A 17,328-nucleotide genomic window follows, 5' to 3' on the forward strand; every position below is an offset into this window, starting at 1 on the left:
TCAAGATAGATCAACTGACCTTTTTTTTGGTTGTTCATTTTGAATCATACAGCCACTTAAGAAATGTCATCAGTTATATCCAGCAACAAAGAGTCTGATCATACTCATGAAAATCATAATGAAGATGATTTAGAGATCAATCATTGTTTCTAAGCTTCATAAAGCTCGAACCATGTTGCGCACTGGTTTGTCACAGTACCAAGGGTTTTGGTTCCTACACTAAATCGTCCCCAACATCATTAGACATCATTAGGTTTCAAAGGAACTTCCAAGACTTCCAACACGCCTTTTGCACCTTCCGCCACGTGTCGGAAGTACCGTGAGGCACGTGTGACTCGGGAATCCGTCCTTCCGTGGGCGTGCCGTCCGAGAAGCCAGCTTAAATATGGATTAGTTTAAAGTTTGTTTATAAATTAATAGCATTCTAGGACTAATATATATATGACGACGCCATTAAATGTGATGACGTGGAGACACACTGCCGGAGTATAGTTAAGACGTTTAATGGCCTTCATTTTTTAAACGCCATTAAAAGTGTTGCCATGTCAGCACGTTATTTACACTTGATAACATTAAGTATTTTCGTCGCAATTTTTAAAGAGTGAGTATTAAACCATAATAAATCAAAAATATTGAATATTTTTTCCGCCAATAATATACTGGGTTACTAGTTGCTACTCTCTCTCTCTCTCTCTCTCTCTCTCTCTCTCTGCAATAATGTCGCAAACTCTCTGCAATAATGTCGCAAAAGTATTCCATCTAAGAATGATGTATTCTATTGATTATTGGTATGGCGCTCGATACAATAATTTTACATAAAATAAATTAATTTAATTGTTTTTGGATTCTACTATCTAACTTTATTTTATAATGTCTTTGACATGTACAAGTGTTTAAATCAGTATTAGACAATTCAAGGCATAGTTCTAGTCATATTTACAGTTTTACATTGTTATATAGACAACGTTTCATAAATCTTAGGTAAATAGTGACGTTCATGTATTTACATGCATAAATTGACGTATATACTACACTATTTTATTTTAATAAAAAGGAAAATCAGGAATGTCACATCTTCTTCATGATTGTTTAACTAAGATTTACAAAACAGTGACTATATAACAATCTCAAACGTTTTAATTGACTAATTGTCACTAGGACAAAATACGTTATCCGGTGCAACGAATGTCGCACCCAATGCTTAAAATGTCGCACCTAAAAGTTTATTAGGTGCGACATTGGGTGCGACAGCGTCGCACCGGATAACCCGTCGCACCGGATAGCACTAATCATTAGCGAAATTTTTAGTCGCTTGGAAGATTATCTGGTGCGACATGTCGCACCTAATATGTGCTTAGGTGCGACATTTAGGTGCGACATGTCGCACCTAATACCCTTCCGCACCTAATATGTTAATTTGTAGTAGTGTGTCTAATATTTTGATAAAATTAATAATCCCACTCAGCCCATATATACATGTGGTGCACATGTCGGCCTGCATAAATCGAGTCTTGAGTCTCTACCTATTATTTTAGTTTTTTGTAGCATGAATCGTCGTTTTAAATTCCGGCGAAATTCGCCGAAAATCGACGACGGCGCCGCTGTCGGAGTAAAAACGGCCGGCGAAAAGCATAATTTTCCTTTTTTCCGTCGAAATTTTTCGCCAATTTTCATTGGTGGTTGTCGTTTTTTTTGTACAAAATTTTAATGAAATAAAATGGAGCCAGTTCAAAATGGATCCCAAGTCACCCACCCGAGTAACCTAAGCGTTTGCCAGTTGAACCATGGACAAATTTTGCAATTGTACTTTTAATTATATATTACATTTGTTTTATTATTGTAGACAAATAATATATATCATAAAAATTCATATATAAATGTAACAAATAAATCTTTACTAATAAAAATGATATATTTTCCATTAATGCTGCATTTTTAATAATGTATTTAATTATATTACTATGTATAAAAAATAAACGTATAAAAAAAAAATAAAATGATGTCTACCTGTGTGTAACTGCAGACGGTATAAAATACGATGTCTATTTTTTTTAGATAACAAATCCATTATAATAATTGTGGTTATTATTGCTCTGCGCAAAATATTATGTCTTGTATACCATTCCAAATCAGTATCATTCCTGCCTAAAGCTAAGATTAATACATTGTTATTATCATCAAAAGATTTTACTTTAAAAGTGTAACTCAATGTCCAATAATTCAAATAACAATGGATTTATATCATTCGTTGCGAACAATAACAACAGATACACACGTCATTCAAATTCCAATCAGCAGAAATTGGATTTGGAACCTCAAAGAAAACCATCTAAGCGCAACGAAGAAAATTACAGTCAACAAAAACAAAAACCAACAAATTAGACCATGAAGAAAATTTAATTGAGTACAACAAAAAAAAAAAAAAAAAAACCCTCCCTTCTAGGTTGATTTGAATACCAAACCAGAACCACTCAGTTTTTCTTGGGTGACCTTTTCCAGTCGTTCAACCATTTGAGGACTCAACTCGTTGACCCAATTCCCGACTTGGCCATTTTCAGGCTTGTTCTTGGCTTGTATATCTTTCAAACTCCTCAAGCTACACAGCTCGCAGATCTCCCGAACAACCCCTTCTTTCTCTTCCTCGGCCGAGAAAGGAAGCCCCACGAACTCCGCGAGCCTCTTGACGACGCCCTCGACATCCTCTTTCATGTCCTCGTACTTGAGAAACAAGACCTTGTCTGGTCTCTCCAGGCTCGCCCTCCAAAACCCTAGGACGTGGTCCCAGAACGGCCCGTACATCTCCTCTCCTCTGGAGAACCCATCGAGGCAGTCCTCAAAGGTCCATGTGGGGTCGCCACTCGGGCCATCTTGGCTTTCGTAAAAGTGCCAGTAAGAGAGAATCGTGTCGAGAGGGTTTCGACACACGTACACGACCCGACATTCCGAGCTCTTGATTGTCTCCGGGAGCGATGTGTAAGCCACGTGCGTCGACAACAACCTAGGGCTCGCCAGCTGGCTTAGATCCGCTGGAGCGTCGTACTCCAAGAAGGGAATGAGCTTGTGAGGGTTCGAGGAGAGCAAAGGAGTGTCGTTGACCGTGTACTTGCCCCGGTTGACCACCGAGAACAGGAGGGCCTTGAGCCACGTGGTTCCGGACTTGGGCTTTGACGCTACGATGATGTCTTGGTCTTTTGCTAGGAAGCTTCTCTGAAACCTAATAATGTTGTGAACGAGAAAGTCTGGGACCCAAAAACCTTGGTATTGTAAGAAACCACTGCTCAGCCAACTTCTAGCTTTTGGAAGCTGAGATATGATAAGCTCGATATCATCATCATTATTATGGCTATCATCGGACGGTATAGTGGATGACATTTTATTTAGTTGCCCTAGGTCAAAACAATAACAAAGGTCGTTGGGTATATATAATCCATGTATATGTAATGAGTTTGTACTCTAATTTTTATTTTTTTTAAATAAAATAATCCATGCAATAAGTGTGGTTCTCCTTCTTTTATTGAATATTAATTCGAAGTTTTAAAAGTTTGGAGCCAGAACTCATATATTATTTATTTTATAAATGGCAAGAAAGGAGGACATTTATCAACCCATATATGTAATAGTTTAATCTAAAAACTTTATAACATATTTATAAACTAAAATATTTTATTAATTTTATGAAAGAGAATAATTTATTTTATTTTAGTTTACAAAAAGTTCGATGATTTTATAATATTTAGAATATTTTTTATGTCGATGGTCCTTTTTTAAGTTCTATAAAAAAATAAAAAAGTAGTTTGGAAAAATATTACATTTTATAAGGCGTTGAATAAACTCATAAAAAACCAAAATTAACCAGATGCAACAAAATCAGTAGGTTAGAGATCAAATTGATTTTTCAAAAAAAAGAAAAAGAAAAAAGAGATCAAATTGCTCTACATATCAGAGACGAAACTGAAATGATAAAATCATATAAGTTCTTGCATTGTTTATTCAAACAAAATTTCATACTAAATTTTATTGCAGTCATTTCTAGGAAAAGCCTCTACATTTTTTAGCTGTATATCATCATCTTGATCGTATGACTCATTCTTAGGGCTATTATCAAACGACATTTTTGTTAGTCGCTGTAATATTCAAACCAAGCGAACTTGTCGTTGGTTATATATGCTATATATTGACGTGTAACTACAAGCATTTAATCTAATGAGTTTGTACTCCGTCTTAACATAGATAATCCATGTAATAAACGTGGTCGCTCTTATTGATTGAAGGTTTATACAGTTGGAGAACAATCCATTCATCATCCATGTAATAATGGAGTATGTGTAATTTTGATTCTTTGCAACATTATCTAACACTCACTCGGGACAATACTGGAGTTGTTGATTTATCTTTTTTGTCTTATACAGCGATTAGGATATTATTGATTAAGACATTTCAACAACTCTTGTAATTCAGTGCCGTGGGGCGATGGGTTTTTTTTTTATAAAGTGAGGTCATCGAAGATAGCTGAATACAATTATATCTGTCCACGAAAACAGAGGAGAATATAGAGGTATCACCCACGTAAGAAAGGTTGTCTTTTTTAATTTTTTAATCTTTTAATTATGTATTCCAAATTCCAACCTTTTTTAGTAATAAAAAAAAAAAAAAGTTATCCCACCTACTGACCGGCCTCATACTTTTAGAGATAATAACAAGCGTAAATTTCGCTAGATAAACAAAGTTTCGTTAATTTTAAAAAAATAGTTATTAATAAAAATTAACGATTAAATATTTCAAAATTAAAAAGTCATCAAATGAGTTAATCATAATCACGTTTAGTGACCATTTATTTCGTAATTATCTCACTCTACATCAACAATATTTTGTCTCTCCAATTTTAACTTTTCATTGTGACGTTCGAATATTGCATCGTAGTCTCCCATATTTTTTATGTTGGATTTTTTAACAAATTTATTGATATTAACACAAATACACACAAAAATAAATCAATATTAACATAATTTATAATATACCAACAGGGGCGGACCCAGGTGGTGGGCTCAAGTGGCCTGGTCCCCCCCTCAAAAAAAAAAATTGGGCTAAATATTTTTTTTTTTTTTTTTACAGCCTAATTTCAGTTTTGGCCCCCCCTCCTTCCGAGTTTGGATCCGCCACTGTATACCAGCACTAATACAAATAAATACAACTAATGAGAGTACAACTAATCCCTTAAATGAGAGCTACAAATAACAAAACACACACAGAAGCAATACAATGAAAATGCCTACTCAATATACGATTTAATTTGTTTCTATAAATAACCAATTTTCTTATTCAATTCTTAAACGGTTAATTTGGGTAAAGCAAAAACTTAAAGACTGGTTAGGTGGGCAAAATTTGGCTAGCTTGCTAAGTTTTTTAAAACGTTGGCTATTTTACAATATTGAAGTTTACGTGGCTTAGTGTACCGTGAGGATGACGGACGGAAGAACCACTTCCGACAAGTGGCGGAAGGTGCAGAAGGCGTGTCGGAAGTCTCGGCAGGCGTGTGTACCGTTGGATGAATCAAGAGTGTGTCAGCGTGTGTATGCTCTCTCAACGTTAATGTTACCATTTTTAATTTTTTATTTATTAAATCTTAGCCGTTATAAGATTATCAACGGTTATGATCTGAACGGCTGAAAAAATTTAACCGTTATTTGATCGTTAGCCCTCCGAATTTACACAAAAATATGTGAAAACATCAATTTATATGAAGCATTTCTCCTTCAATAGAGGATGATCACAACAAGATTTGTAATAACTATGTCCCACTATTGAATTTTCCGAATAATACAAAAACAACCATTGTATGCAAAATTACCAACCATTGGATAATTTTTTAATAAGCCTGGTGCAAAAATAAAGAGTATAAAGTGAGAAATTGTTTGACAATCTGAGCATCAACAAAGCACAACTCCAGATCTTGCATTGACACCCACTAAACTCGTATTTTTTACATCATCAATCAACGTTGCAATGTTGATCTGAAATATGCACCTTTTTTTTTTTATCAATTCAACTGGGATTTTGACCTGGGATAGTGATAATTGTTTGAAGGTTACGGCTTGCTAAGTTTGTGATTTTTAAACGTTTGTGAATTTCGATTTATACATCTTTTTTCCATTAAGACAAGAATCACTTAAACATATAACACGAGTAATAGTAGACTACGACCAGTAAAGGGAATAGATTGTGAAATGAAATGAGGAAATAGATAGAACAATGATGAAAATAAAAGTAAATCACCAAAATAAAAAAGAATAATCTAACTTTCATCATTTTTGTTGTTGATGGAATCTCAGGTTTGCAACTTACATACGTGATCATATTTTAAAGTTTAAAAAATTTAGTTCATGTTCACAAAAAATGTAACAAACTTTAAAAAGGGATGTCAATGACAATTTATTCAAAGTGAAATTGGATTGACATTATTCATTGCCCTCGACATCCTCTTTCATGTCCTCGTACTTGAGATGTTACATCTTGTCTGGTCTCTCCAGGCTCGCCCTCCAAAACCCTAGAACGTGGTCCCAATACGTTTTTCCAAAAAGTTGTTAGTTGAGGCCGAATTGTCCAAATCTAAAATCATATCTCATCATATATTTTGCATAGCCGACTATTATCCTATGCAATAATTAAATAAAGTAAAGTTTGTATTTTAAATCAAGGTTCGAAATACCAATTTCGACGTCATTTCGAGCTTTATGATTTACGGAAAATCGACAAACCGACGGAAAACCGAACGAAAAAATGTGGAAAATGACAAATAAAATACCATTTTCGATGGAAAATTAAGATGATGGTGGAAAACCAAATGAAAATAGTGTTACATAATATGTTATATATATATATACATATATGTATGTATATATTTTTTCAATTTCAATATCTAATTATTTTTGCACAAATATAATATCAAATACTCTCATTAATTTAAATCTCAACGTATTTTTACTTAATACATATATTTAGTTGTATAAATGTGTATATACATATGTGTGTGTATATATATATATATATATATATATATCTTTTTAATTTATATGAGACACGATTTTAATAACTTAATTTATAATAATTATAAATTTATTGCTTTATTTATCTTTTTATAAGATTTTTATATTAAAATTATCGATTTACATATGTTATACTAAAATTGTATAAATATAACAAGATTATTCACTAGTAGAAAAAAATGTTTTTAATGGCGTTCAAAATGCGTCATTAAATAGATTTAATTGCACATTTTAAGCGTCATTAAAAGAGGCGCCATTAAAAGTCTATGATGGTGTTTGGATGAAAAAATACCATTAAATGTGACGACGTGGATGACACGCTGTCGAAGTGCAGTTAGGATGTTTAATGGTCTTCATTTTTTAAACACCATTAAAGTGTTGCCATGTCAGCGCGTCATTTACACTCGTGATAGTGTTTTTCAATTAAAATGACGGAGATACGACTTGGTAACATTGAGTATTTTTATCGTAATTTTTAAAGATGAGTATTAAATTATAATAAATCGAAAATATTTAATATTTTACCGCCAATAATATACTAGGTTGATATTCTTTTCACTCTCTTTGCTTGGCAATACTGCCGGAAAAGTATTCCATCTAAGAATGCAATATATTCTACTTTATTATTGGTATGCAATAATTTTACATAAAATAAATCAATTTGGTTGTTAATGTACTGTCTAATTTTATTCTATGTCTTCGACATGTAAAAGTGTTTAAATCAGTATTTTGATAATTCGAGGAACAGTCCAATAGATATATGTAACCATATTTATAGTTTTACATTATTATATAGTCAACGTTTCGTAAATTTTAGATAAATAGTCACGTCCATGTATTTATACGCATAAATTGACGTAAATACCACACTATTTTATAGCAAAGATATGTCAAACGCAATCATTGGCTGCATTTGGCATAACTTTGCTTTTTTAAAAAGTGATTTTAAAATAGCTGTACGAAAAAACTGTTGTTTTAAAAAACAGATGAGTGTTTGGTAAACTATTGTAAAATAGCTGTATCTGTTAACAAAAGCTGATTTAGTGTGTGGTAAAATATATATTAATATTTATAAGTAATAATTATTTATATAAAATGTAATTAATAATAATAAGATATATTTTGGTATATAAAAAATATATCAAAGTGGGTGTCTATAGAATGTAAAAAATAAATTATAAATTTTGGTGACTTCAAAAAAATTATTTGATAAAAGCATATAATGATAATTAGAATTAAAAGTTAGTGTAAGAGAAAAAAAAAAAGTTAAGAGAGAGAAACTACAAATTAAAAACTAAAGTTACGTATAAACGTTACAAATTGTAGCTTTTAGTTAAAATATTTAAAAACACTTTTTAGCTTTTAGAAAAAATAATTTTACCAAATACTTGAATATTATTTAACTTAAAAAAAAAAAAACTAAAATCAAGTTTAATAAGCTGAGACAAACGTTATATACATGTGGTGCACATGTCCGCCTGCATAAATCGAGTCTCGACCTATTATTTTAGTTTTTTGTAGCGTGAATTACTATGTCGATGATATTCTAGTTGGTTCATCAATTTTTTTGTAGTATCTATTCGTTTTCATAAAAAAATCTAATTAAGCAGTATTCTTATATATTTACTCATTAAAATACCAAACAAATTAAGTTGACAAATTTTAATCTTTTGGAGAAGATTATATTTGATACTTCATAAAGTTATAAACAATTTTTTAAGAATTTTAAATATATTTTAAGTTGTTTAGAGATATGAAAATTTATCAATTTTTTAAAATGAAAAAAATACTACAAACTTGATTTTTTTTTAATAACATAAACTTGATAGTTGCATGATTACTTTTCTCCAAAAACAATAGAGCTATATGACACTTTCATTATATTATATTTAGGACTATTTCCTTTTTTTTTTCTTTTGTAAACAAAAGACTATTTCCTTTTTAAAGATACTACTCTCAGATCTTCTCACACAGTGAAAAAAAATACAATAATATCGATAATTCTATTATTATATTTCTCCAAAAATAATCTATATAGCAAGATGCCAATGTCATAATATTATATATATTTATGACTATTGTCTGCTACAGTGCAGATCTTCTAACATGCACGCATTGACGCACGCATAATTTACATATACGTATATTATAGTATTATTATTTATGGATACTTCTGTGTATATGTCGAGTATCAACGCAAACCCATATGATTATATAATTTTTTTTATTATTGTAAAAGACGCTATCTCGATTCTCTTGCATGTGTATCTTTGAGTACAAGGGTAATCTCCATGCCTTATTGTTTATATTTAGAAAATTCAAGGATTGAAATGCCGTTTCGAGTCCTCTAATTTAAACCGAACATAAAAATAGTTGAAAAAGATAATTGATATATCTTTTTCAATGAAAAATCGACATGTCGATTGAAAACCGAACGAAAATAATATTGCAAAATATGATATATATATATATATATATACACACATGTATCTTTCAATTATTAAAATTGTAATATAAACATTTAAGTTATAGTAATAGCAATATATTTAGTACTATTATTTAATATATGTTTATCCTAATTTTATTTTATTTAATACATATTCTATATATTCAGGTATATAATTTAGAAATATCCGTGTTTATATATGTACTAAAAATGGGTAATAAGTATTCAATGATAACATATCAATTTTTTTATAATATTATTTTCTTTTATAAACATCCATTTTCATCATTTTATTTTGTTTTTATACATTTATTTTTTATGCGTAGTAATATAATTAAATACATTATTGAAAATGCATCATTAATTGAAAATATATCCATTTTTATTATTAAAATTTTATTTGTTATATTTATACATGAATTTTTATCTTATATGTAGTATTTGTCTAAAATCATAAAATAAATATAATATATAATTTAAAGTAAACAATACTCTTACAAAATTGGTACTTGGTCTAATTGGTAAAGGTTTCGGGGTTACGTGTGACTTGTGTTCCATGTTTAGCTAGTTCCATTGAATTTCTTTTAACTTTTGTAAAAAAAACAAACGACAAACGAAAAATCGGCGAAAATTATAAAAATCGACGACAAAAAGAAAAATATGCTTTTCGCCAGTCGTTTTTACTCCGGTAGCAGCGCTGCTATAGATTTCCAACGGATTTCGTCGGAATTTAAAACATTGGTTGAGAAAATCAATATATCGAAAACAAATGAAATATATATGGATTTATTACGCCTAACAAAATATCAAAATAAAGCATCCAGATTTCCCTTTTGTCATAGATATTAAAAAATTGTGAAAACATCAATTTATATGAAGCATTTCTCCGAGAATAGAGTCATCCAGAAAATGACATTCATCAATGAAAACCGAAAATGCACACTCAAAGAAGAGATTTTGAAACAAAGGACACATACCAAAACAAAACTACAGTTTATGATGTTCTAAAGGCCAACCCAGAACCTTCAAGTTTCTCTTTGATCACTTTTTCCACGCGCGCCACCATTTGAGGACTCAGCTCGTTGACCCAATCGCCGACCTCTCCTTTTCTGAAGAAAGTCTCGTTGCTTACGTTGGGGACGCACTTTTCAGGCTCATTCCTGGCTTGAATATCCCTCAAACTGCTCAGACTACAAAGCTCGCAGATCTGTCGGACAACCCCTTTTTTCACTTCCTCGTCGGAGAAAGGAAACCCCACAAACTCCGCGAGCCTCTTCACGACGCTCTCAGTGTCCTCTTTCACATCCTCGTACTTGAGAAACAGCACGTTCTCTGGTCTCTCCAGGCTCGCCCTCCAAAACCCCAGAACGTGGTCCCAAAACGGCCCAAACGTGTCTTGTCCCCTACAAAACATGTCAACGTCATTTTCAACGGTCCACGCCAAGTCGATTCTTGAAACGTCTTGACCTGAGACGAAGTGCCAGTAAGAGACTAGCGTGTCGAGAGGGTTTCGACACAAGTAAACGACGCGGCACTCGGAGCTCCTGATTGACTCTGGCAAGACCTCAAACGGGACGTGCGTGGCGAACAGCCTTGGGCTCGCCACGTGGCTCAAGTCGGGAACGTTGACTGGGTCCGTGTAGAGCATGAACTCAAAGAACGGCACAAGCTCGTGGGGGTTTGAGGAGAGCAAGGGAGTGTCGTTGACCGTTAAATTTGCCCGGTTGACCACCGAGAACAAGAGTGCCTTGAGCCACACGGTGCCAGATTTGGGCTTCGACGCTACAATGATGTCTCGACCTTTGGCTTGGAAGTTTCTTTGGAACCTAATTATGTTGGAAACATGATACGATGGGAACCAAAACCCTTGGTACTGTGAAAATCCACTGCGAAACCTGCTTCGAACTTTAGGCAGCTGAGAAACAATTAGCTCTATATCATCCTCAGGATCGTAATGGCTATGATCAAACTCATTGTTCGACGACATATTTTCCGTAGCACTAAGAGAAGTCCAGAAAGGCCGTTGGGGTATATAAATTCTACAAAGACCAAAGACAATCGCTATATATATGGTTATTAATCCGCGTCGATATATAGTTACAAAATTAATCTGCTTGTGTCCGAAGTGTTATAACCAAAGGAGTGCCTTTTTATGCTAGAAAGAAAAGTGAAAGTTTCATAAGCATCTCTTATTTATATCTTAAAATCCATCGTTCAAGCGCAACATACCTTTGTGTCCTGGATTTGGATTTAGTCTTGAGCTCAGTTTAATTGTGAAATGTAATAAAAGTGACCATACACAAGCCATGTTTATAAATTTTGAAGGTAAAAAAATATAAAAATAAAATGAAAAATGGACAAAAAGTGCAAAAAAAAATTGAGGGGGCTATACCTCATCCTGGACTGGTACTTGTGCCTGCACACGCATATATATACATATATATATATGTGTGTGTGTGTGTGTAAACTATGTAAATATGGTGTCTTTATCCGCAAGGTGATGAGCATGTGTACCCAGGAATGGTAAATATAATATTTTATCACCGTAGTGGTTATCGTTTTGGAATTGTGATAGATAGATAGACCTCTCTGACGTTGTGAAATTCCTAATTGTTTTGCAAGCTGGCATGTATTAACCAAAATTTAATAATTAACGTGCATGCACGAAGCCACCTATTTTTCTTTACTCAAGTCGAGATCTTCGAGGATAGTCATCGAAACGACCTTTTGGATGAAAATAAAATAAAATAAAGGACTGAACAAAACCCAACTCGAAAAACAGTAAGTTATAACTTCAAAACATAAAATTCAACAACAATCTGTCCCTTCTATCTACAAAATCGACATCAAACACTAGCGATATCTAACCTTTGAACCTGAATCAAGTTGGAGATTAAAAAAAACAGTTTTTGAGTTAAAAAAATTGGAAACAAAAAACGAAAATGTATTTGGTTTAATTTTCTGGAAAGAAAACTGAAAACAAATAAAATGTGTTTTTAGAAAAAAATTTCTTCCTCCTTCTCATCATCTTCTCTTTTCATTTTTTCAAAAACAAAAATGAAAATTCTACCAAACATTTTTTCAGTTTTTTCAATTTCTCAAACACAAAAATGAAAACTGTACCAAACATCTTTTTGAAAACAACTACAAAATAATTTTTCAGTACAACTACAAAAATTAGAAAATAAAAAACAAAAATTTTTTGAGTTAACTAACAAACAACCCTATTAGGGCATGTTTGGTAAGCAACTCAAAAACTGTTTTTTAGTTTTTGAGTTGAAAAAATTGAAAACAAAAATTGAAAACATGTTTGGTAAAGTGTTTTCGGAAAAAAATTTCAAAAATTTTTGAAGTTGTTTTGGAAAAAAGTAAAGAAAACTGAAAACAAATAAAAGGTGTTTTTGAAATTTTTTTTCTTCTCTTCTCTCCTCTTTCTCCTCATCTTCTCTTTTCATTCTTTCAAAAACAAAAATGAAAACTATACCAAACACTTTTTTCAGTTTTTTAACTTTCTCAAAAACAAAAATGAAAACTGTACCAAACAACTTTTTGAAAACAACTACAAAACAGTTTTTCAATACAACTACAAAAATTAGAAAACAGAAAACAAAAAACTTTTTGAGTTAGAGTTTGAGAGAGTAATTAACTCATTTAATATTTCAACCAACTAAAAAAAAGTTTCTCTCTCTCTCTCTCTCTCTCTCTCTCTCTCTCTCTCTCTCTCTCGTTCTTCCAGATTGTCTCTCTCATGCTACTCACTCTCTCTCAACGATGTCTAACGGACTCGAGAAACATCACAGAAGTAAGGTTGGGTTCATTTTCGTTCTTCATGTTTATATGATTTCGTTCTTCATTTCTTTTTCTAGTTTAGCGTCCAAGGGTTGACTGAATATATATTTTATGGAAGATCAAGTGTTCTGTGAAGATAAAATTATGAGCTCGAGCTGTTTTTTTATCGAATATGATTTTTTTTTTTAAAATTTATTGACATATTTATCGATAAATTCTTAGATGTAAATAAATCTTCAAAGAATCTGAGACTTCTTTTGAAGACTTATTGACATCTTTGTGAATAAATTCATTGATGTCAATAAATCTTCATAGGATCTCGGATTCTTTTTGGAAATTTATTGACATGTTAGTCAATAAATCTTCATAGAATTCGAGATTTTCATAGAATTCGAGATTTTTATGATGTCAACAAATTTTTAGATGTTAATAAATCTTTAAAGAATCTAAGATTTTCTTTGAAAATATATTGACATATTTGTCAGCTATTTGGGGATGTCAACAAATGTAGTAATTTTTTTTTAAAGATTCATCAAGTAAAAAAAAAAAATCATTTAAAGTGTGAAATTTATGAACTACACATCCTAGCTTCAATTTTTTTTATGTGCAATAATGAGTAAAATTTAATGTGTGACAAACATAATTTTATGGGTTCAATTATTTGTCCCGCATATACATTCGTTACATTTATTGTCCTGAAATAATTTCAGAGCTTTAAAGTCAAACTTTTTTTTTTCTTATTTGTTTGTAACGTAAAGCAACACCCTATATTCGGTGCTAATACATACATGCTTTTATTTTATGAAGCCAAATTGTATTCCCACTTAGAATCTAAAATTTATCTAATTAAAATCAGGTCTAACAAATTTATTGACAAACATATCAACAAATTACCGATTAACTGATAAACAAATATGCCAATAAATAAGAAAAAGTAAAAAAAATAGTTAAAAATACAATGACACATAATGACATGTATTATAGTTTTAAAATAAATAGGACTTTTGAATTATGGTAGAAAAAATTATCAATGGTTCTAATTTAAGAATAATTTCATTTATACGTGGAGTATTGTGCTTGTGGGTTCTGGGCCTAAGAGGAACCTCTTTCTGTTCTTATGAGTTTGATTCAGGACTTTCTTTTTCTTGTTTGTAGGCTTTGATTCTGAGCTCCAAAAAATTCTATTTCGTTCTAATCTCCATCATTCATGGGATTTGGACGGATGAATTAGTTGTTGTGATGTTTTTGACCAAAACAAACTAAAATGTTAATTAGAATAAATTTATTAGTAGATACAATGTGAAATTCCTTTTTTACCCTCTTCATTTATTTTTCTTTCATTTATTTCTCCTCAGTCCCATCACCTCTCTTTTTTTCTCTCTTTCCTCTACTCGTGACAGTATGCTCTTTTACAAAAACAACGGAGCTTGATCGGCGAATCCCAACTCCTCGGTGGAAGATCAGTTCCTCGCCACGGTGGTTGGCGGCGAGAGCGAGTTGGAGTACGAAGATGTCGCCGAGTCCGGCGGCGAACTCGCCGTCCTACTTTCTGAGCCGTTCGGCGTCACTTGGAGTGAACTTCTTCTTCCTTTCTGCCGCGGCGTGCTTCTTGCACTACACCAGAACTCGTGTTATTTTTATTGGGTGGTGGCGTCGCCGCAGCGGCCATTGATGTTGTTGTCTCCATCTAATTAGGGTTTTGGTGTGAATAAGGGAGGTTTAACTTCATCTTTTATATATATATATATATATATATATATGTGTGTGTGTGTGTGTGCGCGCGCGCGCGCGCGCGCGCGTGAGTGGGCGCGCGCATGTGTGTGTGTGTTTTAATAGATCTTCCGTGAGAGAAATCTGCGAGCATGGAAGTGAAATTCAAGTTTAGGAATATAGATGGTGTTGAAAATGGCGTCGACAGCAATATTATCGTCCATGAGACGTCGGAGATCACTGTTGATGGAAGCTTTTTTGGTTTCGGTCAACCTGACAAGTGTTGCTTTGGTCCAAATCCTTCCCTGACGCGACGTTGCATTTCCATAGGATAAATCGAGGTCTCTGCACAGAAAAATGGAGGTGTTTCTCGTCATATAGGAGTCTCTAAGCGATACAAGTATGACCTTACCATGGACGGCCGTGCTTTGCGTGAAAGAGCTCTACTAGTTGTTGTTTCATACCCGAATTCTTCTCGACTATTGCTCGTATCTAGCAAGGTCTGGCTTTGCTTCAGAACCATTCTATTTCGGCCATTTCCATTACCTAAACCATAGACATGTATGAACGGAGAAGAGTTCTTGATGGTAAAAATAAATTTACAAAAAGAGAGTATAATTATATGTCTACTACAATTTTACAATTTTGATCATTGTAGACATGTTCGTCCATAATTTTGATAATTGTAGACATATACGCCGGAAGGGGCGGAGCTGGAGGCGGAGGAGAGGACGCTGAGGGAGGGAGATGTGATCAGCGTCGAAGAGAGAGAGACAAAGAACAAAGAGCAAAGAGAAACATACGAGAGAGAGATAGAGAGAAAGAACATTGCACATTGAGCATGCTAATAAAAGTGTCTTAAATTATAGTTTAATTGATTTTGCTTCAAAACTTTGAAGTCACTAACACTTTTGTCGAAATCCCGTCATTCACTCTTGAGCACATAAAAATTATTGAAATACGATAGTTATTAATAAATTGGGTCCATTAGTTATATAGTTATATTTACACGTGTAGCCAACGTTTCGTAAATCTTAGGTAAATAGCCATGCCCATGTATTTATACGTGTAAATTGACGTAGATACCCCACCCTTTTATTTTAATGAAAGGGCAAACCAAAAATGCCACATTATTTTTATGACTATTTACTTAAGATTTACGAAACGTTGGCTATATAGCAATCCTAAACGTTTTAGTTGTCTGGCTACCTAATTTTTTGTAATAAATTTAAGAGGTTGAGATGCAAGTAAGTGATAGAAAACGATAACGAAATTATAAGAAATAATAAATGATTTCAAACATGTAGATTTGGTGGTTTTATCTCATGCTTGTAATGTCTCTTTCTGATTGAGGACGTGAGTTCAATCCTCCTAGACAACGATTCGTCTCTATTATTTAATCTTTACAATATTTCTTTGTAATTCGAGTTTAAATATTTCATGTAATTAAATATATAATATGTATGTGTTAGATCTTTTGTGGCATAGTTATGTTTGGCAAAACAAATTGTAACATATTGTTCAAATCAAAGCATCAAGAAGTTATTCAAGCAACTTAGCAGAAGGGTACTTGTGTCTTAGCATATCACGCGAAACAAATCAACTAAAACACGTTGTTTTAGTTCCGATTTTCTTGGATGAATAAGATCGGATTTAGGAATCCGACTTATTAGACTTCGCGAATGTATAGGAACCTAGCCATATGAAATCCAATGAGGGTTTGCGTGGTTGGGTTTTTCGTTTACTGTTTGGCAAATTCACGTAGCCATAGCTTCGAGTTTTTTTTTTCTCTATTCATGAGATCTTCATCGACAAACAAACTTAAAGCAACTCATAGCTTTTGTACCGTCGTACTACGTGTGGGAACGTGTGTTTTGCATCTTGACGTGCTGAGAATCTTCGGGAGAAGATTGAGTGAAAGTGATAGGGAGTCTCAAACCTAAGAGGAGCTTAGGTTGCCAAGAATCCAGAATGTGTCAAAGACGAAGGTGTTTGTGAAGGGGAGTTTAGTCAAACTTAATATTCTTGTATCTTTGACGATTGTTAGTGGATTGCTTTTCACTTAGACGTGTCAGTCCCCCTGTGTGGGTAGTTTTCACCGAACAAGATTACCAATCTCGTGTGTCTCTTACTACTTTTGTTTATATGTTTGATTGGTCACTGGTCTTAGTTATCTGGATAAATCAATCAGTTGTTTAACAACTAGTCACAACAACTTAGTTGAACAACCATCTAACATCACGTTAAGTAATTTCGGTATGAATGAAAAATAGTAAAAAAAAAATAAAGAAAGAAAAAAAAATTAATGGACTAATCACCCGCATTGTCTCGAGCAAAAGG

The 17,328-nt window shown here is 32.9% G+C and overlaps 2 pseudogenes across 1 annotated transcript; both read right to left on the reverse strand.

The window, feature by feature from the left end:
- Positions 1–2,439: 2,439 nt before the first annotated feature.
- Positions 2,440–3,372, reverse strand: LOC149387088 (cytosolic sulfotransferase 15 pseudogene; annotated as a pseudogene).
- A 6,951-nt stretch (positions 3,373–10,323) lies between these two features.
- On the reverse strand, positions 10,324–11,845 carry LOC149387089 (cytosolic sulfotransferase 14 pseudogene; annotated as a pseudogene). Its single transcript, XR_016300986.1, has 2 exons — positions 11,719–11,845; positions 10,324–11,528 (listed from the first exon to the last, which is right to left on the reverse strand). The product of XR_016300986.1 is annotated as a cytosolic sulfotransferase 14 pseudogene (transcript).
- Between the last annotated feature and the right edge of the window lie 5,483 nt (positions 11,846–17,328).

The sequence above is a fragment of the Urtica dioica genome, chromosome 8 (genome assembly GCF_054948205.1).
Source record: "Urtica dioica subsp. dioica isolate 48M chromosome 8, U.dioica_male_clone48M_v1_H2, whole genome shotgun sequence".
Classification (NCBI taxonomy): Eukaryota; Viridiplantae; Streptophyta; class Magnoliopsida; order Rosales; family Urticaceae; genus Urtica; species Urtica dioica.